At 31.6% G+C, this 24,108-nt stretch overlaps 15 non-coding genes across 15 annotated transcripts; 11 read left to right on the top strand and 4 right to left on the bottom strand.

The window, feature by feature from the left end:
• The first annotated feature begins 226 nt into the window (after window positions 1-226).
• Window positions 227-345, top strand: LOC139767541 (5S ribosomal RNA). Its single transcript, XR_011717160.1, has one exon. It is a non-coding gene; the product is annotated as a 5S ribosomal RNA (ribosomal RNA).
• A 1,460-nt stretch (window positions 346-1,805) lies between these two features.
• Window positions 1,806-1,924, top strand: LOC139767540 (5S ribosomal RNA). The gene has a single exon (XR_011717159.1). It is a non-coding gene; the product is annotated as a 5S ribosomal RNA (ribosomal RNA).
• A 1,462-nt stretch (window positions 1,925-3,386) lies between these two features.
• Window positions 3,387-3,505, top strand: LOC139767539 (5S ribosomal RNA). Its single transcript, XR_011717158.1, has one exon. It is a non-coding gene; the product is annotated as a 5S ribosomal RNA (ribosomal RNA).
• Window positions 3,506-4,994: 1,489 nt separating this feature from the next.
• LOC139767538 (5S ribosomal RNA) lies at window positions 4,995-5,113 on the top strand. The gene has a single exon (XR_011717157.1). It is a non-coding gene; the product is annotated as a 5S ribosomal RNA (ribosomal RNA).
• Window positions 5,114-6,602: 1,489 nt separating this feature from the next.
• On the top strand, window positions 6,603-6,721 carry LOC139767537 (5S ribosomal RNA). The gene has a single exon (XR_011717156.1). It is a non-coding gene; the product is annotated as a 5S ribosomal RNA (ribosomal RNA).
• Window positions 6,722-8,183: 1,462 nt separating this feature from the next.
• Window positions 8,184-8,302, top strand: LOC139767547 (5S ribosomal RNA). The gene has a single exon (XR_011717165.1). It is a non-coding gene; the product is annotated as a 5S ribosomal RNA (ribosomal RNA).
• Window positions 8,303-10,056: 1,754 nt separating this feature from the next.
• Window positions 10,057-10,175, top strand: LOC139767536 (5S ribosomal RNA). The gene has a single exon (XR_011717155.1). It is a non-coding gene; the product is annotated as a 5S ribosomal RNA (ribosomal RNA).
• A 1,494-nt stretch (window positions 10,176-11,669) lies between these two features.
• LOC139767535 (5S ribosomal RNA) lies at window positions 11,670-11,788 on the top strand. The gene has a single exon (XR_011717154.1). It is a non-coding gene; the product is annotated as a 5S ribosomal RNA (ribosomal RNA).
• A 1,505-nt stretch (window positions 11,789-13,293) lies between these two features.
• Window positions 13,294-13,412, top strand: LOC139767546 (5S ribosomal RNA). The gene has a single exon (XR_011717164.1). It is a non-coding gene; the product is annotated as a 5S ribosomal RNA (ribosomal RNA).
• An 847-nt stretch (window positions 13,413-14,259) lies between these two features.
• On the bottom strand, window positions 14,260-14,378 carry LOC139767534 (5S ribosomal RNA). Its single transcript, XR_011717153.1, has one exon. It is a non-coding gene; the product is annotated as a 5S ribosomal RNA (ribosomal RNA).
• A 1,817-nt stretch (window positions 14,379-16,195) lies between these two features.
• On the bottom strand, window positions 16,196-16,314 carry LOC139767550 (5S ribosomal RNA). The gene has a single exon (XR_011717168.1). It is a non-coding gene; the product is annotated as a 5S ribosomal RNA (ribosomal RNA).
• Window positions 16,315-17,784: 1,470 nt separating this feature from the next.
• On the bottom strand, window positions 17,785-17,903 carry LOC139767552 (5S ribosomal RNA). The gene has a single exon (XR_011717170.1). It is a non-coding gene; the product is annotated as a 5S ribosomal RNA (ribosomal RNA).
• A 1,470-nt stretch (window positions 17,904-19,373) lies between these two features.
• On the bottom strand, window positions 19,374-19,492 carry LOC139767531 (5S ribosomal RNA). The gene has a single exon (XR_011717150.1). It is a non-coding gene; the product is annotated as a 5S ribosomal RNA (ribosomal RNA).
• Window positions 19,493-21,060: 1,568 nt separating this feature from the next.
• On the top strand, window positions 21,061-21,179 carry LOC139767533 (5S ribosomal RNA). Its single transcript, XR_011717152.1, has one exon. It is a non-coding gene; the product is annotated as a 5S ribosomal RNA (ribosomal RNA).
• A 1,488-nt stretch (window positions 21,180-22,667) lies between these two features.
• Window positions 22,668-22,786, top strand: LOC139767549 (5S ribosomal RNA). Its single transcript, XR_011717167.1, has one exon. It is a non-coding gene; the product is annotated as a 5S ribosomal RNA (ribosomal RNA).
• Window positions 22,787-24,108: the final 1,322 nt, after the last annotated feature.

Here is a 24,108-nt window from a genome sequence, read left to right as displayed (position 1 = left end):
ACATGACCGTGTGTGATGAATACCTCATGAGTTGTAGGACTCAGATCAGTCTTTCATTGTCGTGTTAATATATGGTTTACTGGAACTTCGTTGTATAAATGACATACATTTTCATATGATGTATTGATTGAGGCAACTCTCATTGTCAAGAAGACTTTACTTAATAGTTTTTCAGTTACCGTAAGGTGTATGCAAGATAAATAGGAGATGTTTGTTTAATAATGTTGTCAACGGCCATACCACGTTGAAAACACCGCTTCTCGTCCGATCAGCGAAGTTAAGCAGCGTTGGGTCTGGTTAGTACTTGGATGGGTGACCGCCTGGGAACACCAGATGCTGTTGGCATTTTGATATATAATTACCCTTCTTTCCGATTTTCATATATTTCTATAGATATTGACAACTTCATTTTTGTATATGATATTTGACTTATTGATTTTTCTCTTTTAGTTTAAATATTTTGCCTAGCTGTGTTTTATTTCCTGTTTAAGGTTTTCTTCACTATTTTACGTTTACATTATATATGATATCAAATATCGTTATTTTGAATAATGATGACACAATTACTTTTCCATTTGATGCAAGACACATCTTAATCAGATATGGATGATTTTGAATCTATTTTCAATTACCTCTGTCTTAGAACTTCCTTGATCCATCTATCTCTTTTGATATGATTATTTTGTTTTCATTGGAATTTTGCAGTTTACTGTATCAGATGCCTTAGGGAAGTCAAGGAAAACTAAGTATTTTCCTTCCTTGCATCAGAGTTTCATAAATGACTTTGTTATGGACTAGCAATTGACTTTTAGTTTGTTTACTTAGTAGGAAACCATTTTGATGGTAATGGATATCTTTGTAATCAATCAAGTTCCCTAATGGTTAGTTTTATCCCTTGTTGATTTATAGCCAAACTTGTGTACTGATATCTTAAGTGTCATTTTATGAATATCCACAGTATAGTTTGGAAATAGTATTTGTAGCTTTAGTACAGCATTTTTTCCATATTAAGAGAATATTTCTTCATACAGTTGTCTCCATGTTTTTACTGAATATTCGTTTAGTTTGTGAGCATTTTATTAATGTAAGATCCACTGATAGTATCTTCGTACTTTAGATTGTCAAATCTCAGATAAGATATATTCTGTTTTAGTAATAGATTTTAATATACTTTTGAATTCTGGACGCTGCTTTGTACCACTTTATTATCTTTTATTCCCTCTTCTACTGCAACTCGTTTTCTTTTTCATTTTCAGCGTTTCTTTATTCTTGTTCTTTACTTTTACCTCTTAATGTTTCTATCTTGTTTTCACAATCGTTTTTAATCATACTCGTTTTCCATATCCTGTATTATTGCATTTATACTACATCTTTAAGTAATATAAATATTTCTTTTTCTATATTAATGGCCTGCAAAGACCTGGTTCCTATTTATACATAGAGTGACATTTTAAAACCATTTTTACATATTTTGGAAATGCCATAATCCACTAACGGTGTCATATGTATGTTTTCATTCATTGCCACCTTAAAGGTTGTAGGTTCTTTTATAATATGATTGGCAGTAATTGGTTTTTGAACATCACCGTGTGTGATGAATACCTCATGAGTTGTAGGACTCAGATCAGTCTTTCATTGTCGTGTTAATATATGGTTTACTGGAACTTGGTTGTATAAATGACATACATTTTCATATGATGTATTGATTGAGGCAACTCTCATTGTCAAGAAGACTTTACTTAATAGTTTTTCTGTTACTGTAAGGTGATTGCAAGATAAATAGGAGATGTTTCTTTAATAATGTTGTCAACGGCCATACCACGTTGAAAACACCGCTTCTCGTCCGATCAGCGAAGTTAAGCAGCGTTGGGTCTGGTTAGTACTTGGATGGGTGACCGCCTGGGAACACCAGATGCTGTTGGCATTTTGATATATAATTACCCTTCTTTCCGATTTTCATATATTTCTATAGATATTGAAAACTTCATTTTTGTATATGATATTTGACTTATTGATTTTTCTCTTTTAGTTTAAATATTTTGCCTAGCTGTGTTTTATTTCCTGTTTAAGGTTTTCTTCACTATTTTACGTTTACATTATATATGATATCAAATATCGTTATTTTGAATAATGATGACACAATTACTTTTCCATTTGATGCAAGACACATCTTAATCAGATATGGATGATTTTGAATCTGTTTTCAATTGGACTCTGTCTTAGAACTTCCTTGATCCATCTATCTCTTTTGATATGATTATTTTGTTTTCATTGGAATTTTGCAGTTTACTGTATCAGATGCCTTAGGGAAGTCAAGGAAATCTAAGTATTTTCCTTCCTTGCATCAGAGTTTCATAAATGACTTTGTTATGGACTAGCAATTTACTTTTAGTTTGTTTACTTAGTAGGAAACCATTTTGATGGTAATGGATATCTTTGTTATCAATCAAGTTCCCTAATGGTTAGTTTTATCCCTTGTTGATTTATAGCCAAGCTAGTGTACTGATATCTTGTGTAATTTTATGAATATCCACAGTATAGTTAGGACATAGTATTTGTAGTTTAAGTACAGCATTTTTACCATATTAAGAAAGTATTTCTTCATACAGTTGTCTTAATGTTTTTACTGAATATTCGTTTAGTTTGTTAGCATTTTATTAATGTAAGATCCACTGATAGTATCTTCGTACTTTAGATTGTCAAATCTCAGATAAGATATATTCTGTTTTATTAATAGATTATAAATATACTTTTCAATTCCGGACGCTGCTTTGTACCACTTTATCATCTTTTATTCCCTCTTCTACTGCAACTCGTTTTCTTTTTCATTTTCAGCGTTTCTTTATTCTTGTTCTTTACTTTTATCTCTTAATGTTTCTATCTTCTTTTCACAATCGTTTTTAATCAAACTCGTTTTCCATATCCTGTATTATTGCATTTATACTACATCTTTAAGTAATATAAATATTTCTTTTTCTATATTAATGGCCTACAAAGACCTGGTTCCGATTTATACATAGAGTGACATTGTTAAAACCATTTATACATATTTTGGAAATGCCATAATCCACTAACGGTGTCATATGTATGTTTTCATTCATTGCCACCTTAAAGGTTGTAGGTTCTTTTATAATATGATTGGCAGTAATTGGTTTTTGAACATCACCGTGTGTGATGAATACCTCATGAGTTGTAGGACTCAGATCAGTCTTTCATTGTCGTGTTAATATATGGTTTACTGGAACTTGGTTGTATAAATGACATACATTTTCATATGGTGTATTGATTGAGGCAACTCTCATTGTCAAGAAGACTTTACTTAATAGTTTTTTTTGTTACTGTAAGGTGATTGCAAGATAAATAGGAGATTTTTGTGCAATATTCTTGTCAACGGCCATACCACGTTGAAAACACCGCTTCTCGTCCGATCAGCGAAGTTAAGCAGCGTTGGGTCTGGTTAGTACTTGGATGGGTGACCGCCTGGGAACACCAGATGCTGTTGGCATTTTGATATATAATTACCCTTCTTTCCGATTTTCATATATTTCTATAGATATTGAAAACTTCATTTTTGTATATGATATTTGACTTATTGATTTTTCTCTTTTAGTTTAAATATTTTGCCTAGCTGTGTTTTATTTCCTGTTTAAGGTTTTCTTCACTATTTTACGTTTACATTATATATGATATCAAATATCGTTATTTTGAATAATGATGACACAATTACTTTTCCATTTGATGCAAGACACATCTTAATCAGATATGGATGATTTTGAATCTGTTTTCAATTAACTCTGCCTTAGAACTTCCTTGATCCATCTATCTCTTTTGATATAATTATTTTGCTTTCATTGGAATTTTGCAGTTTACTGTATCAGATGCCTTAGGGAAGTCAAGGAAAACTAAGTATTTTCCTTCCTTGCATCAGAGTTTCATAAATGTCTTTGTTATGGACTAGCAATTTACTTTTAGTTTGTTTACTTAGTAGGAAACCATTTTGATGGTAATGGATATCTTTGTTATCAATCAAGTTCCCTAATGGTTAGTTTTATCCCTTGTTGATTCATAGCCAACCTTGTGTACTGATATCTTAAGTGTCATTTTATGAATATCCACAATATAGTTTGGAAATAGTATTTGTAGCTTTAGTACAGCATTTTTACAATATTAAGAGAATATTTCTTCATATAGTTGTCTTAGTGTTTTTACTGAATATTCGTTTAGTCAGTAAGCATTCTGCTAATGTAAGATCCTCTGATACTATATTCCGACTTTAAATGGTCAAATCGCAGATGATATATACTCAGTCTTATTAATAAATGATAAACATCCTTTTTCATTCTGCATGTTGTTTTGTGTAACGTGGTTATCATTTATTCCCTCTTTTCTTATAAGTAATTCCCTTCATTGTTATTTCTTTATTCTACTTTTTCTGTCCTTTTCTTTCTTATTGCTTATCCCATCTTCTTTTAGCAATATTTAGACATCAAACTCGTTTACTTTATCTTGTATTTTTGCCATTATACTGCACTTTTAAGTAATGTAAGTCCTTTCTTTTTGTTTCTGTTTATGGCCTACAGACACCAGGTTCCAATTTATACATAGAGTGACATTGTTAAAACTATTTTTGATATATTTTGGAAGTGTAAGCTCAAGTGTCATAATCCACTAACGGCTTCCAATAGTGTGATATGTATGTTTTCATTCATTGCCACCTTAAAGGTTGTAGGTTCTTTTATAATATGATTGGCAGTAATTGGTTTTTGAACATCACCGTGTGTGATGAATACCTCATGAGTTGTAGGACTCAGATCAGTCTTTCATTGTCGTGTTAATATATGGTTTACTGGAACTGGGTTGTATAAATGACATACATTTTCATATGATGTATTGATTGAGGCAACTCTCATTGTCAAGAAGACTTTACTTAATAGTTTTTCCTGTTACTGTAAGGTGATTGCAAGATAAATAGGAGATGTTTGTTAAGTTATGTTGTCAACGGCCATACCACGTTGAAAACACCGCTTCTCGTCCGATCAGCGAAGTTAAGCAGCGTTGGGTCTGGTTAGTACTTGGATGGGTGACCGCCTGGGAACACCAGATGCTGTTGGCATTTTGATATATAATTACCCTTCTTTCCGATTTTCATATATTTCTATAGATATTGACAACTTCATTTTTGTATATGATATTTGACTTATTGATTTTTCTCTTTTAGTTTAAATATTTTGCCTAGCTGTGTTTTATTTCCTGTTTAAGGTTTTCTTCACTATTTTACGTTTACATTATATATGATATCAAATATCGTTATTTTGAATAATGATGACACAATTACTTTTCCATTTGATGCAAGACACATCTTAATCAGATATGGATGATTTTGAATCAGTTTTCAATTACCTCTGTCCTAGAACTTCCTTGATCCATCTATCTCTTTTGATATAATTATTTTGTTTTCATTGGAATTTTGCAGTTTACTGTATCAGATGCCTTAGGGAAGTCAAGGAAAACTAAGTATTTTCCTTCCTTGCATCAGAGTTTCATAAATGACTTTGTTATGGACTAGCAATTTACTTTTAGTTTGTTTACTTAGTAGGAAACAATTTTGATGGTAATGGATATCTTTCTTATCAATCAAGTTCCCTAATGGTTAGTGTTATCCCTTGTTGATTTATAGCCAACCTTGTGTACTGATATCTTAAGTGTCATTTTATGAATATCCACAGTATAGTTTGGAAATAGTATTTGTAGCTTTAGTACAGCATTTTTACCATATTAAGAGAATATTTCTTCATACAGTTGTCTTAATGTTTTTACTGAATATTCGTTTAGTCAGTAAGCATTCTGGTAATGTAAGATCCTCTGATACTATGTTCCTACTTTAAATGGTCAAATCGCAGATGATATAAACTCTTGTCTTATTAATCAATGATAAACATCCTTTTTCATTCTGTAAGCTGTTTTGTGTAACGTGGTTATCATTTATTCCCTCTTTTCTTACAAGTGATTCCCTTCATTGTCATTTCTTTATTCTACTTTTTCTGTCCTTTTCTTTCTTATTGCTTATCCCATCTTCTTTTGGCAATATTTAGACATCAAACTCGTTTACTTTATCTTGTATTTTTGCCTTGATACTGCACTTTTAAGTAATGTAAGTCCTTTCTTTTTGTTTCTGTTTATGGCCTACAGACACCAGGTTCCAATTTATACATAGAGTGACATTGTTAAAACCATTTTTGATATAATATTTTGGAAGTGTAAGCTCAAGTGCCTTAATCCACTAACGGCTTCCAATAATGTGATATGTATGTTTTCATTTATTTCCACCTTAAAGGTTCTAGGTTCTTTTATAATATGATTGGCAGTAATTGGTTTTTGAACATGACCGTGTGTGATGAATACCTCATGAGTTGTAGGACTCAGATCAGTCTTTCATTGTCGTGTTAATATATGGTTTACTGGAACTGGGTTGTATAAATGACATACATTTTCATATGATGTATTAATTGAGGCAACTCTCATTGCCATGAAGACTTTACTTAATAGTTTTTCTGTTACTGTAAGGTGATTGCAAGATAAATAGATGTTTGTTTTATAGTGTTGTCAACGGCCATACCACGTTGAAAACACCGCTTCTCGTCCGATCAGCGAAGTTAAGCAGCGTTGGGTCTGGTTAGTACTTGGATGGGTGACCGCCTGGGAACACCAGATGCTGTTGGCATTTTGATATATAATTACCCTTCTTTCCGATTTTCATATATTTCTATAGATATTGAAAAATTCACTTTTGTATATGATATTTGACTTATTGATTTTTCTCTTTTAGTTTAAATATTTTGCCTAGCTGTGTTTTATTTCCTGTTTAAGGTTTTCTTCACTATTTTACGTTTACATTTTATATGATATCAAATATCGTTATTTTGAATAATGATGACACAATTACTTTTCCATTTGATGCAAGACACATCTTAATCAGATATGGATGATTTTGAATCTGTTTTCAATTACGTCTGTCTTAGAACTTCCTTGATCCATCTATCTCTTTTGATATGATTATTTTGTTTTCATTGGAATTTTGCAGTTTACTGTATCAGATGCCTTAGGGAAGTCAAGGAACGCTAAATATTTTCCTTCCTTGCATCAGAGTTTCATAAATGACTTTGTTATGGACTAGTAATTGACTTTTAGTTTGTTTACTTAGTAGGAAACCATTTTGATGGTAATGGATATCTTTGTTATCAATCAAGTTCCCTAATGGTTAGTTTTATCCCTTGTTGATTTATAGCCAACCTTGTGTACTGATATCTTAAGTGTCATTTTATGAATATCCACAGTATAGTTAGGACATAGTATTTGTAGTTTTAGTACAGCATTTTTACCATATTAAAAAAGTATTTCTTCATACAGTTGTCTTAATTTTTTTACTGAATATTCGTTTAGTTTGTTTGCATTATATTAATGTAAGATCCACTGATAGTATCTTCGTACTTTAGATTGTCAAATCTCAGATAAGATATATTCTGTTTTGTTATTAGATTATAAATATACTTTTTAATTCTGGACGCTGCTTTGTACCACTTTATTATCTTTTATTCCCTCTTCTACTGCAACTCGTTTTCTTTTTCATTTTCAGCGTTTCTTTATTCTTGTTCTTTACTTTTACCTCTTAATGTTTCTATCTTCTTTTCACCATCGTTTTTAATCAAACTCGTTTTCCATATCCTGTATTATTGCATTTATACTACATCTTTAAGTAATATAAGTATTTCTTTTTCTATATTAATGGCCTACAAAGACCTGGTTCCTATTTATACATAGAGTGACATTGTTAAAACCATTTCTACATATTTTGGAAATGCCATAATCCACTAACGGTGTGATATGTATGTTTTCATTCATTGCCACCTTAAAGGTTGTAGGTTCTTTTATAATATGATTGGCAGTAATTGGTTTTTGAACATCGCCGTGTGTGATGAATACCTCATGAGTTGTAGGACTCAGATCAGTCTTTCATTGTCGTGTTAATATATGGTTTACTGGAACTTGGTTGTATAAATGACATACATTTTCATATGATGTATTGATTGAGGCAACTCTCATTGTCAAGAAGACTTTAGTTAATAGTTTTTCTGTTAGTGTAAGGTGATTGCAAGATAAATAGGAGATGTTTGTGTAATATTGTTGTTAACGGCCATACCACGTTGAAAACACCGCTTCTCGTCCGATCAGCGAAGTTAAGCAGCGTTGGGTCTGGTTAGTACTTGGATGGGTGACCGCCTGGGAACACCAGATGCTGTTGGCATTTTGGTATATAATTACCCTTCTTTCCGATTTTCATATATTTCTATAGATATTGAATAGTTCATTTTTGTATATGATATTTGACTTATTGATTTTTCTCTTTTAGTTTAAATATTTTGCCTAGCTGTGTTTTATTGCCTGTTTAAGGTTTTCTTCCCTATTTTACGTTTACATTATATATGATATCAAATATCGTTATTTTGAATAATGATGACACAATACTTTCCATTTGATGCAAGACACATCTTAATCAGATATGGATGATTTTGAATCTGTTTTCAATTAGCTCTGTCTTAGAACTTCCTTGATCCATCTATCTCTTTTGATATGATTATTTTGTTTTCATTGGAATTTTGCAGTTTACTGTATCAGATGCCTTAGGGAAGTCAAGGAAATCTAAGTATTTTCCTTCCTTGCATCAGATTTTCATAAATGACTTTGTTATGGACTAGCAATTTACTTTTAGTTTGTTTACTTAGTAGGAAACCATTTTGATGGTAATGGATATCTTTGTTATCAATCAAGTTCCCTAATGGTTAGTTTTATCCCTTGTTGATTTATAGCCAACCTTGTGTACTGATATCTTAAGTGTCATTTTATGAATATCCACAGTATAGTTTAGAAATAGTATTTGTAGTTTTAGTACAGCATTTTTACCATATTAAGAGAATATTTCTTCATACAGTTGTCTTAATGTTTTTACTGAATATTCGTTTAGTCAGTAAGCATTGTCTTAATGTAAGATCCACTGATAGTATCTTCGTACTTTAAATTGTCAAATGTCAGATGATATATACTTTGTTTTAATAGTAAATGATAAATATATTTATTCAATTATGCCCGCTTCTTTGTATCACTTTCTTATCATCTATTCCCTCTTCTCCTTCAAGTCATTCTCTTTTTTCATTTTCAGCGTTTCTTTATTATTTTTTCTTTGTACTTTTACCTTTTAATGTTTATATCTTCTTTTCACAATCTTTATTAATCAAACTCATTTTCCATATCCTGTGTTATTACATAAATGCTACATTTGTAAGTAATATAAGTATTTCTTTTTGTATATTAATGGCCTACAAAGACCTGGTTCCGATTTATACATAGAGTGACATTGTTAAAACCATTTTTATATATTTTGGAAATACCATAATCAAGTAACGGCTTCAAATGTTCTAATATGTTTATCCTCCTTTTTCTGTCCTTTTCTTTCTTATTGCTTATCCCATCTTCTTTTGACAATCTTAAGTCATCGAACTCGTTTTTCTGATCTTGTATTTTTGCCTTTATACTACACTTTTAAGTAATGTAAGTCCTTTCTTTTCGTTTCTGTTTATGGCCTACAGACACTAGGTTCCAATTTATACATAAGTGACATTGTTAAAACCATTTTTGATATAATATTTTGGAAGTGTAAGCTCAAGTGCCGTAATCCACTAACGGCTTCCAATAGTGTGATATGTATGTTTTGATTCATTGCCACCTTAAAGGTTGTAGGATCTTTTATAATATGATTGGCAGTAATTGGTTTTTGAACATGACCGTGTGTGATGAATACCTCATGAGTTGTAGGACTCAGATCAGTCTTTCATTGTCGTGTTAATATATGGTTTACTGGAACTTGGTTGTATAAATGACATACATTTTCATATGATGTATTGATTGAGGCAACTCTCATTGTCAAGAAGACTTTACTTAATAGTTTTTCTGTTACTGTAAGGTGATTGCAAGATAAATAGGAGATGTTTGTTTAATAATGTTGTCAACGGCCATACCACGTTGAAAACACCGCTTCTCGTCCGATCAGCGAAGTTAAGCAGCGTTGGGTCTGGTTAGTACTTGGATGGGTGACCGCCTGGGAACACCAGATGCTGTTGGCATTTTGATATATAATTACCCTTCTTTCCGATTTTCATATATTTCTATAGATATTGACAACTTCATTTTTGTATATGATATTTGACTTATTGATTTTTCTCTTGTAGTTTAAATATTTTGCCTAGCTGTGTTTTATTTCCTGTTTAAGGTTTTCTTCCCTATTTTACGTTTACATTATATATGATATCAAATATCGTTATTTTGAATAATGATGACAATTACTTTTCCATTTGATGCAAGACACATCTTAATCAGATATGGATGATTTTGAATCTGTTTTCAATTACCTCTGTCTTAGAACTTCCTTGATCCATCTATCTCTTTTGATATGATTATTTTGTTTTCATTGGAATTTTGCAGTTTACTGTATCAGATGCCTTAGGGAAGTCAAGGAACGCTAAATATTTTCCTTCCTTGCATCAGAGTTTCATAAATGACTTTGTTATGGACTAGCAATTGACTTTTAGTTTGTTTACTTAGTAGGAAACCATTTTGATGGTAATGGATATCTTTGTTATCAATCAAGTTCCCTAATGGTTAGTTTTATCCCTTGTTGATTTATAGCCAACCTTGTGTACTGATATCTTAAGTGTCATTTTATTAATATCCACAGTATAGTTTGGAAATAGTATTTGTAGCTTTAGTACAGCATTTTTACCATATTAAGAGAATATTTCTTCATACAGTTGTCTTAATGTTTTTACTGAATATTCGTTTAGTCAGTAAGCATTCTGGTAATGTAAGATCCTCTGATACTATGTTCCTACTTTAAATGGTCAAATCGCAGATGATATATACTCTGTCTTATTAATAAATGATAAACATCCTTTTTCATTCTGCACGCTGTTTTTGTGTAACGTGGTTATCATTTATTCCCTCTTTTCTTACAAGTAATTCCCTTCCTTTATTGTCATTTCTTTATTCTACTTTTTCTGTCCTTTTCTTTCTTATTGCTTATCCCATCTTCTTTTGGCAATATTTAGACATCAAACTCGTTTACTTTATCTTGTATTTTTGCCTTTATACTGCACTTTTAAGTAATGTAAGTCCTTTCTTTTTGTTTCTGTTTATGGCCTACAGACACCAGGTTCCAATTTAAACATAGAGTGACATTGTTAAAACCATTTTTGATATAATATTTTGGAAGTGTAAGCTCAAGTGCCTTAATCGACTAACGGCTTCCAATAGTATCATAAGTATGTTTTCATTCATTGCCACCCTAAAGGTTGTAGGTTCTTTTATAATATGATTGGCAGTAATTGGTTTTTGAACATGACCGTGTGTGATGAATACCTCATGAGTTGTAGGACTCAGATCAGTCTTTCATTGTCGTGTTAATATATGGTTTACTGGAACTTGGTTGTATAAATGACATACATTTTCATATGATGTATTGATTGAGGCAACTCTCATTGTCAAGAAGACTTTACTTAATAGTTTTTCTGTTACTGTAAGGTGATTGCAAGATAAATAGGAGATGTTTGTGCAATATTGTTGTCAACGGCCATACCACGTTGAAAACACCGCTTCTCGTCCGATCAGCGAAGTTAAGCAGCGTTGGGTCTGGTTAGTACTTGGATGGGTGACCGCCTGGGAACACCAGATGCTGTTGGCATTTTGATATATAATTACCCTTCTTTCCGATTTTCATATATTTCTATAGATATTGAAAACTTCATTTTTGTATATGATATTTGACTTATTGATTTTTCTCTTTTAGTTTAAATATTTTGCCTAGCTGTGTTTTATTTCCTGTTTAAGGTTTTCTTCACTATTTTACGTTTACATTATATATGATATCAAATATCGTTATTTTGAATAATGATGACACAAGTACTTTTCCATTTGATGCAAGACACATCTTAATCAGATATGGATGATTTTGAATCTGTTTTCAATTAGCTCTGCTCTTAGAACTTCCTTGATCCATCTATCTCTTTTGATATGATTATTTTGTTTTCATTGGAATTTTGCAGTTTACTGTATCAGATGCCTTAGGGAAGTCAAGGAAAACTAAGTATTTTCCTTCCTTGCATCAGAGTTTCATAAATGACTTTGTTATGGACTAGCAATTTACTTTTAGTTTGTTTACTTAGTAGGAAACCATTTTGATGGTAATGGATATCTTTGTTATCAATCAAGTTCCCTAATGGTTAGTTTTATCCCTTGTTGATTTATAGCCAACCTTGTGTACTGATATCTTAAGTGTCATTTTATGAATATCCACAGTATAGTTTGGAAATAGTATTTGTAGCTTTAGTACAGCATTTTTACCATATTAAGAGAATATTTCTTCATACAGTTGTCTTAATGTTTTTACTGAATATTCGTTTAGTCAGTAAGCATTCTGGTAATGTAAGATCCTCTGATACTATATTCCTACTTTAAATGGTCAAATGGTAGATACTATATACTTTGCTTTATTGATAAATGATAAATATCGTTTTCCATTCTGCACGTTACTTTGTATCAGTTGCTTACCATTTATACCCTGCTCTCTTGCAAGTGATTCCCGTGTGTAATTGTCAGCATTTCTTCATTTTGTTTTACTTTCTCTGTCCTTTTCATACTTATTGGTATTACTTCTTGTTTTGTCATTTTCTACTCACCAAATACTGTTTTCCATAACCTGTAATTTTCCCTCTATATTACTGTATTTTAGTAATGTAAGTCGTTCCATTTCGTTTTCATTCATAGCCTACAGACACCAGGTTCCAATTTATACATAGAGTGACATTGTTAAAACCATTTTTGATATAATATTTTGAAAGTGTAAGCTCAAGTGCCTTAATCCACTAACAGCTTCCAATAGTGTCATGTGTATGTTTTCATTCATTACCACCTTAAAGGTTCTAGGTTCTTTTATAATATGATTGGCAGTAATTGGTTTTTGAACATCACCGTGTGTGATGAATACCTCATGAGTTGTAGGACTCAGATCAGTCTTTCATTGTCGTGTTAATATATGGTTTACTGGAACTGGGTTGTATAAATGACATACATTTTCATATGATGTATTGATTGAGGCAACTCTCATTGTCAAGAAGACTTTACTTAATAGTTTTTCTGTTACTGTAAGGTGATTGCAAGATAAATAGGAGATGTTTGTGCAATATTGTTGCCAACGGCCACACCACGTTGAAAACACCGCTTCTCGTCCGATCAGCGAAGTTAAGCAGCGTTGGGTCTGGTTAGTACTTGGATGGGTGACCGCCTGGGAACACCAGATGCTGTTGGCATTTTGATATATAATTACCCTTCTTTTCCATTTTCATATATTTCTATAGATATTGACAACTTCATTTTTGTATATGATATTTGACTGATATTTGACTGATACTCACGTTTTCCACGTCCTGTGTTATTGCATGTATACTACATTTTTAAGTAATATAAGTCCTTTCATTTTCTATATTAATGGCCTACAAAGACCTGGTTCTGATTTATACATAGAGTGACATTGTTAAAACCATTTTTACATATTTTGGAAATGCCATAATCCACTAACGGTGTCATATGTATGTTTTCATTCATTGCCACCTTAAAGGTTGTAGGTTCTTTTATAATATGATTGGCAGTAATTGGTTTTTGAACATGACCGTGTGTGATGAATACCTCATGAGTTGTAGGTCTCAGATCAGTCTTTCATTGTCGTGTTAATATATGGTTTACTGGAACTTGGTTGTATAAATGACATACATTTTCATATGATGCATTAATTAGAGTACTTAATGGTTCCTGATGCAAGGCATATAGATAGAGATTTTCTTGGAAACAGGGAGACAACTTTCATTGTGAAAAGACTTTAATTTGAAAATTTTCTATTACTTTAGAGTGAATAGATAGGATGTGTTTGTGCTTAATGTTTGCCAACGGCCATAGCACGTTGAAAACACCGCTTATCATCATATATAATGTGAAGGCAAAATAGGGAAGAAAACTTTAAAGAAGAAATTAGTCTAAAATAGGCAACATGTTTAAACTCAAGTAAGAAAATTCATCAGTTAAATAATATATACAAAAATGAAGTTGTCAATATCTATAAAATATATGAAAATCGAAAAGAAGGGTAATTATATATCAAAATGCCAACAGCATCTGGTGTTCCCAGGCGGTCACCCATCCAAGTACTAACCAGACCCAACGCTGCTTAACTTCGCTGATCGGACGAGAAGCGGTGTTTTCAACGTGGTATGGCCGTTGACAACAATATTGCACAAACATCTCCTATTTATCTTGCAATCACCTTACAGTAACAGAAAAACTATTAAGTAAAGTCTTCTTGACAATGAGAGTTGCCTCAATCAATACATCATATGAAAATGTATGTCATTTATACAACCCAGTTCCAGTAAACCATATATTAACACGACAATGAAAGACTGATCTGAGTCCTACAACTCATGAGGTATTCATCACACACGGTCATGTTCAAAAACCAATTACTGCCAATCATATTATAAAAGAACCTACAACCTTTAAGGTGGCAATGAATGAAAACATACACATGACATTATTGGAAGCCGTTAGTGGATTATGGCATTTCCAAAATATGTAAAAATGGTTTTAACAATGTCAGTCTATGTATAAATCGGAACCAGGTCTTTGTAGGCCATTAATATAGAAAAAGAAATACTTATATTACTTACAAATGTAGCATTTATGTAATAACACAGGATATGGAAAATGAATTTGAATAAAAGCGATTCTCAAATGAAGATAGAAACATTAAGAGGCAAATGTACAGAACAAAAATAAAGAAACGCTGACAATGAAAAAGAAAACGAATTGCAGGAGAAGGTGGAATAAAAGATAAGAAAGTGATACAAAGCATTGTGCAGAATTGAAAAGTATATTTATAATTTATGAATAAAACAGAATATATATTATCTGAGATTTGACAATCTAAAGTACAAAGATACTATCAGTGGATCTTACATTAATAGAATGCTTACTGACTAAACGAATATTCAGTAAAAACATTAAGACAACTGTATGAAGAAATATTCTCTTAATATGGTAAAAATGCTGTACTAAAGCTACAAATACTATTTCCAAACTATATTGTGGATATTCATAAAATGACACTTAAGATATCAGTACACAAGGTTGGCTATAAATCAACAAGGGATAAAACTAACCATTAGGGAACTTGACAACGAAGATATCCATTACCATCAAAATGGTTTCCTACTAAGTAAACAAACTAAAAGGAAATTGGTATTTCATCAAACTCGTTTTCTATATCCTGTATATCCTGTGTTATTTGCATTTATACTACATTTATAAGTAACGTAAGATCTTTCTTTTCGTTTCTATTTATGGCCTACAGACCAGGTTCCAGTTTATACATAGAGTGACATTGTTAAAACCATTTTTGATATAATATTTTGGAAGTGTAAGCTCAAGTGCCTTAATCCACTAACGGCTTCCAATAGTGTCTTATGTATGTTTTCATTTATTTCCACCTTAAAGGTTGTAGGTTCTTTTATAATATGATTGGCAGTAATTGGTTTTTGAACATGACCGTGTGTGATGAATACCTCATGAGTTGTAGGACTCAGATCATTCTTTCATTGTCGTGTTAATATATGGTTTACTGGAACTTGGTTGTATAAATGACATACATTTTCATATGATGTATTAATTAGAATACTTAAGGGTTTCTGATACAAGGCATACAGATGAAGATATTCTTGAAAACAGGGAGGCAACTTTCATTGTGAAAAGACTTTAATTTGGAATTTTTCTATTACTTTTGGATGAGTCCATAATAGATAGGATGTGTTTGTGCTTAATGTTTGCCAACGGCCACACTACGTTGATAACACCGCTTATCATCATATAAAATGTGAATGCAAAATAGGGAAGAAGACTTTAAAGAAGAAATTAGTTTAAAATAGGCAGCATGTTTAAACTCAAGTAAGAAAATTCATCAGTTAAATAATATATACAAAAATGAAGTTGTCAATATCTATAACAATATATGAAAATCGAAAAGAAGGGTAATTATATATCAAAATGCCAACAGCATCTGGTGTTCCCAGGCGGTCACCCATCCAAGTACTAACCAGACCCAACGCTGCTTAACTTCGCTGATCGGACGAGAAGCGGTGTTTTCAACATGGTGTGGCCGTTGACAACAATATTGCATAAACATCTTCTATTTATCTTGCAATCACTTTACAGTAACAGAAAAACTATTAAGTAAAGTCTTCTTGACAATGAGAGTTGCCTCAATCAATACATCATATGAAAATGTATGTCATTTATACAACCCAGTTCCAGTAAACCATATATTAACACGACAATGAAAGACTGATCTGAGTCCTACAACTCATGAGGTATTCATCACACGTGGTCATGTTCAAAAACCAATTACTGCCAATCATATTATAAAAGAACCTACAACCTTTAAGGTGGCAATGAATGAAAACATACATATGACACTATTGGAAGCCGTTAGTGGATTATGGCATTTCCAAAATATGTAAAAATGGTTTTAACAATGTCACTCTATGTATAAATCGGAACCAGGTCTTTGTAGGCCATTAATACAGAAAAAGAAATACTTATATTACTTACAAATATAGCATTTATGTAATAACACAGGATATGGAAAATGAATTTGATTAAAAACGTTTCTCAAAAGAAGATAGAAACATTAAGAGGCAAAAGTACAGAACAAAAATAAAGAAACGCTGAAAATTTAAAAGAAAACGATTTGCAGGAGAAGAGGGAATAAAAGATAAGAAAGTGATACAAAGCATTGTGCAGAATTAAAAAGTATTTTAAGATTTATTACTAAAACAGAATATATCTTATCTGAGATTTGACAATCTAAAGTACAAAGATACTATCAGTGGATCTTACATAATAAAATGATTACAAATTAAACGAATATTCAGTAAAAACATTAAGACAACTGTATGAAGAAATATTCTCTTAATATGGTAAAAATGCTGTACTAAAGCTACAAATACTATTTCCAAACTATACTGTGGATATTCATAAAATGACACTTAAGATATCAGTACACAAGGTTGGCTATAAATCAACAAGGGATAAAACTAACCATTAGGGAACTTGATTGATAACAAAGATATCCATTACCATCAAAATGGTTTCCTACTAAGTAAACAAACTAAAAGTAAATTGCTAGTCCATAACAAATTCATTTATGAAACTCTGATGCAAGGAAGGAAAATACTTAGTTTTCCTTGACTTCCCTAAGGCATCTGATACAGTAAACTGCAAAATTCCAATGAAAACAAAATAATCATATCAAAAGAGATAGATGGATCAAGGAAGTTCTAAGACAGAGCTAATTGAAAACAGATTCAAAATCATCCATATCTGATTAAGATGTGTCTTGCATCAAATGGAAAAGTAATTGTGTCATCATTATTCAAAATAACGATATTTGATATCATATATAATGTAAACGTAAAATAGGGAAGGGAAACCTTAAACAAAAATAAAACTGAAAAAGGCAAAACCTTTAAACTAAAAGAGGAAAATTAATCAGTCAAATATCATATACAAAAATGAAGTTTTCAATATCTATAGAAATATATGAAAATCGGAAAGAAGGGTAATTATATATCAAAATGCCAACAGCATCTGGTGTTCCCAGGCGGTCACCCATCCAAGTACTAACCAGACCCAACGCTGCTTAACTTCGCTGATCGGACGAGAAGCGGTGTTTTCAACGTAGTGTGGCCGTTGACAACAATATTGTACAAACATCTCCTATTTATCTTGCAATCATCTTACAGTAACAGAAAAACTATTAAGTAAAGTCTTCTTGACAATGAGAGTTGCCTCAATCAATACATCATATGAAAATGTATGTCATTTATACAACCAAGTTCCAGTAAACCATATATTAACACGACAATGAAAGACTGATCTGAGTCCTACAACTCATGAGGTATTCATCACACACGGTCATGTTCAAAAACCAATTACTGCCAATCATATTATAAAAGAACCTACAACCTTTAACGTGGCAATGAATGAAAACATACATATGACACTATTGGAAGCCGTTAGTGGATTATGGCATTTCCAAAATATGTAGAAATGGTTTTAACAATGTCACTCTATGTATAAATCGGAACCAGGTCTTTGTAGGCCATTAATATAGAAAAAGAAATACTTGTATTACTTAAAAATGTAACATTTATGTAATAACACAGGATATGGAAAACGAATTTGATTAAAAACGATTGTGAAAAGAAGATAGAAACATTAAGAGGCAAAAGTACAGAACAAAAATAAAGAAACGCTTAAAATGGAAAAGAAAACGAGTTGCAGGAAAAAAGGGAATAAAACATAAGAAAGTGAAACAAAGCTGCTTGCAGAATTGAAAAGTATATTTATAATTTTCCAATAAAACCGAATATATATTATCTGAGATTTGACCATATAAAGTAGGAATATAGTATCAGTGGATCTTACATTAATAGAATGCTCACTCACTAAACGAATATTCAGTAAAAACATTAAGACAACTGTATGAAGAAATATTCTCTTAATATGGTAAAAATGCTGTACTAAAGCTACAAATACTATTTCCAAACTATACTGTGGATATTCATAAAATGACACTTAAGATATCAGTACACAAGGTTGGCTATAAATCAACAAGGGATAAAACTAACCATTACGGAACTTGATTGATAACAAAGATATCCATTACCATCAAAATGGTTTCCTACTAAGTAAACAAACTAAAAGTAAATTGCTAGTCCATAACAAAGTCATTTATGAAACTCTGATGCAAGGAAGGAAAATACTTAGTTTTCCTTGACTTCCCTAAGGCATCTGATACAGTAAACTGCAAAATTCCAATGAAAACAAAATAATCATATCAAAAGAGATAGATGGATCAAGGAAGTTCTAAGATAGAGCTAATTGAAAACAGATTCAAAATCATCCATATCTGATTAAGATGTGTCTTGCATCAAATGGAAAAGTACTTGTGTCATCATTATTCAAAATAACGATATTTGATATCATATATAATGTAAACGTAAAATAGTGAAGAAAACTTTAAACAGGAAATAAAACACAGCTAGGCAAAATATTTAAACTAAAAGAGAAAAATCAATGTCAAATATCATATACAAAAATGAAGTTTTCAATATCTATAGAAATATATGAAAATCGGAAAGAAGGGTAATTATATATCAAAATGCCAACAGCATCTGGTGTTCCCAGGCGGTCACCCATCCAAGTACTAACCAGACCCAACGCTGCTTAACTTCGCTGATCGGACGAGAAGCGGTGTTTTCAACGTGGTATGGCCGTTGGCAATAATATCGCACAAACATCTCCTATTTATCTTGCAATCACCTTACAGTAACAGAAAAACTATTAAGTAAAGTCTTCTTGACAATGAGAGTTGCCTCAATCAATACATCATATGAAAATGTATGTCATTTATACAACCCAGTTCCAGTAAACCATATATTAACACGACAATGAAAGACTGATCTGAGTCCTACAACTCATGAGGTATTCATCACACACGGTGATGTTCAAAAACCAATTACTGCCAATTATATTATAAAAGAACCTACAACCTTTAAGGTGGCAATGAATGAAAAGATACATATGACACTATTGGAAGCCGTTAGTGGATTAAGGCACTTGAGCTTACACTTCCAAAATATTATATCAAAAATGGTTTTAACAATGTCACTCTATGTATAAATTGGAACCTGGTGTCTGTAGGCCATAAACAGAAACGAAAAGAAAGCTCTTATGTTACTTATAAATGTAGTATAAATGCAATAACACAGGATATACAGGATATAGAAAACGAGTTTGATGAAATGCCAATTTACTTTTAGTTTGTTTACTTAGTATTAAACCATTTTGATGGTAATGGATGTCTTTCTTATCAATCAAGTTCGCTAATGGTTAGTTTTATCCCTTGTTGATTTATAGCCAACCTTGTGTACTGATATCTGAAGTGTCATTTTATGAATATCCACAGTATAGTTTGGAAATAGTATTTGTACCTTTAGTACAGCATTTTTACCATATTAAGAGAATATTTCTTCATACAGTTGTCTTAATGTTTTTACTGAATATTCGTTTAGTTAGTAAGGATTCTCCTAATTTAAGATCCTCTGATACTATGTTCCTACTTTAAATGGTCAAATCGCAGATGATATATATTCTGTCTTATTATTAAATGATAAACATCCTTTTTCTTTCTGCATGTTGTTTTGTATAACGTGGTTATTATTTATTCCTCTTTTCTTACAAGTAATTCTATTTCTTCATTGTCATTTCTTTATTCTACTTTTTCTGTCCATTTCTTTCTTAATGTGTATCCCATCTTCTTTTGACATTCTTTAGTCATCAAACTCGTTTTTCTTATCTTGTATTTTTGCCTTTATACTACACTTTTAAGTAATGTAAGTCCTTTCTTTTCGTTTATGTTTATGGCCTACAGACACCAGGTTCCAATTTATACATAGAGTGACATTGTTAAAACCATTTTTGATATAATATTTTGGAAGTGTAAACTCAAGTGCCTTAATCCACTAACGGCTTCCAATAGTGTGATATGTATGTTTTCATTCATTGCCACCTTAAAGGTTGTAGGTTCTTTTATAATATGATTGGCAGTAATTGGTTTTTGAACATGACCGTGTGTGATGAATACCTCATGAGTTGTAGGACTCAGATCAGTCTTTCATTGTCGTGTTAATATATGGTTTACTGGAACTTGGTTGTATAAATGACATACATTTTCATATGATGTATTGATTGAGGCAACTCTCATTGTCAAGAAGACTTTACTTAATAGTTTTTCTGTTACTGTAAGGTGATTGCAAGATAAATAGGAGATGTTTGTTTAATAATGTTGTCAACGGCCATACCACGTTGAAAACACCGCTTCTCGTCCGATCAGCGAAGTTAAGCAGCGTTGGGTCTGGTTAGTACTTGGATGGGTGACCGCCTGGGAACACCAGATGCTGTTGGCATTTTGATATATAATTACCCTTCTTTCCGATTTTCATATATTTCTATAGATATTGAAAACTTCATTTTTGTATATGATATTTGACTTATTGATTTTTCTCTTTTAGTTTAAATATTTTGCCTAGCTGTGTTTTATTTCCTGTTTAAGGTTTTCTTCACTATTTTACGTTTACATTATATATGATATCAAATATCGTTATTTTGAATAATGATGACACAATTACTTTTCCATTTGATGCAAGACACATCTTAATCAGATATGGATGATTTTGAATCTATTTTCAATTACCTCTGTCTTAGAACTTCCTTGATCCATCTATCTCTTTTGATATGATTATTTTGTTTTCATTGGAATTTTGCAGTTTACTGTATCAGATGCCTTAGGGAAGTCAAGGAAATCTAAATATTTTCCTTGCATCAGATTTTCGTAAATGACTTTGTTAAGGACTAGCAATGTACTTTTAGTTTGTTTACTTAGTAGGAAACCATTTTCATGGTAATGGATATCTTTGTTATCAATCAAGTTCCCTAATGGTTAGTTTTATCCCTTGTTGATTTATAGCCAACCTTGTGTACTGATATCTTAAGTGTCATTTTATGAATATCCACAGTATAGTTTGGAAATAGTATTTGTAGCTTTAGTACAGCATTTTTACCATATTAAGAGAATATTTCTTCATACAGTTGTCTTAATGTTTTTACTGAATATTCGTTTAGTCAGTAAGCATTCTGGTAATGTAAGATCCTCTGATACTATGTTCCTACTTTAAATGGTCAAATCGCAGATGATATAAACTCTTGTCTTATTAATCAATGATAAACATCCTTTTTCATTCTGTAAGCTGTTTTGTGTAACGTGGTTATCATTTATTCCCTCTTTTCTTACAAGTGATTCCCTTCATTGTCATTTCTTTATTCTACTTTTTCTGTCCTTTTCTTTCTTATTGCTTATCCCATCTTCTTTTGGCAATATTTAGACATCAAACTCGTTTACTTATTCTTGTATTGTTGCCTTTATACTGCACTTTTACGTAATGTAAGTCCTTTCTTTTTGTTTCTGTTTATGGCCTACAGACACCAGGTTCCAATTTATACATAGAGTGACATTGTTAAAACCATTTTTGATATAATATTTTGGAAGTGTAAACTCAAGTGTCATAATCCACTAACGGCTTCCAATAGTGTCATGTGTATGTTTTCATTTATTTCCACCTTAAAGGTTGTAGGTTCTTTTATAATATGATTGGCAGTAATTGGTTTTTGAACATGACCGTGTGTGATGAATACCTCATGAGTTGTAGGACTCAGATCAGTCTTTCATTGTCGTGTTAATATATGGTTTACTGGAACTTGGTTGTATAAATGACATACATTTTCATATGATGTATTGATTGAGGCAACTCTCATTGTCAAGAAGACTTTAGTTAATAGTTTTTCTGTTACTGTAAGGTGATTTCAAGATAAATAGGAGATGTTTGTGCAATATTGTTGTCAACGGCCACACCACGTTGAAAACACCGCTTCTCGTCCGATCAGCGAAGTTAAGCAGCGTTGGGTCTGGTTAGTACTTGGATGGGTGACCGCCTGGGAACACCAGATGCTGTTGGCATTTTGATATATAATTACCCTTCTTTCCTATTTTCATATATTTCTATAGTTATTGAAAACTTCATTTTTGTATATGATATTTGACTTATTGATTTTTCTCTTTTAGTTTAAATATTTTGCCTAGCTGTGTTTTATTTCCTGTTTAAGGTTTTCTTCACTATTTTACGTTTACATTATATATGATATCAAATATCGTTATTTTGAATAATGATGACACAATTACTTTTCCATTTGATGCAAGACACATCTTAATCAGATATGGATGATTTTGAATCTGTTTTCAATTAACTCTGCCTTAGAACTTCCTTGATCCATCTATCTCTTTTGATATGATTATTTTGTTTTCATTGGAATTTTGCAGTTTACTGTATCAGATGCCTTAGGGAAGTCAAGGAACGCTAAATATTTTCCTTCCTTGCATCAGAGTTTCATAAATGACTTTGTTATGGACTAGTAATTGACTTTTAGTTTGTTTACTTAGTAGGAAACCATTTTGATGGTAATGGATATCTTTGTTATCAATCAAGTTCCCTAATGGTTAGTTTTATCCCTTGTTGATTTATAGTCAACCTTGTGTACTGATATGTTAAGTGTCATTTTATGAATATTCACAGTATAGTTTGGAAATAGTATTTGTAGCTTTAGTACAGCATTTTTACCATATTAAGAGAATATTTCTTCATACAGTTGTCTTAATGTTTTTACTGAATATTCGTTTAGTCAGTAAGCATTCTGGTAATGTAAGTTCCTCTGATACTATATTCCTATTTTAAATGGTCAATTCGCAGATGATATATACTCTGTCTTATTAATAAACGATAAACATCCTTTTTCGTTCTGCATGTTGTTTTGTATAACTTGTTTATCATTTATTTCCTCTTTTCTTACAAGTAAATCCCTGTCTTCATTGTCATTTCTTTATTCTACTTTTTCTGTCCTTTTCTTTCTTTTGCTTATCCAGTCTTCTTTTGGCAATATTTAGACATCAAACTCGTTTTCCTTATCTTGTATTGTTGCCTTTATACTGCACTTTTACGTAATGTAAGTCCTTTCTTTTTGTTTCTGTTTATGGCCTACAGACACCAGGTTCCAATTTATACATAGAGTGACATTGTTAAAACCATATTTGATATAATATTTTGGAAGTGTAAACTCAGGTGCCTTAATCCACATACGGCTTCCAATAGTGTGATATGTATGTTTCCATTCATTGCCACCTTAAAGGTTGTAGTTTCTTTTATAATATGATTGGCAGTAATTGGTTTTGAACATGACCGTGTGTGATGAATACCTCATGAGTTGTAGGACTCAGATCATTCTTTC

This window comes from Panulirus ornatus, chromosome 61, assembly GCF_036320965.1.
Source record: "Panulirus ornatus isolate Po-2019 chromosome 61, ASM3632096v1, whole genome shotgun sequence".
Lineage (NCBI taxonomy): Eukaryota > Metazoa > Arthropoda > Malacostraca > Decapoda > Palinuridae > Panulirus > Panulirus ornatus.
Note: the sequence above shows the minus strand (reverse complement) of the source record. Positions and strands in the feature narration are given on the sequence as shown.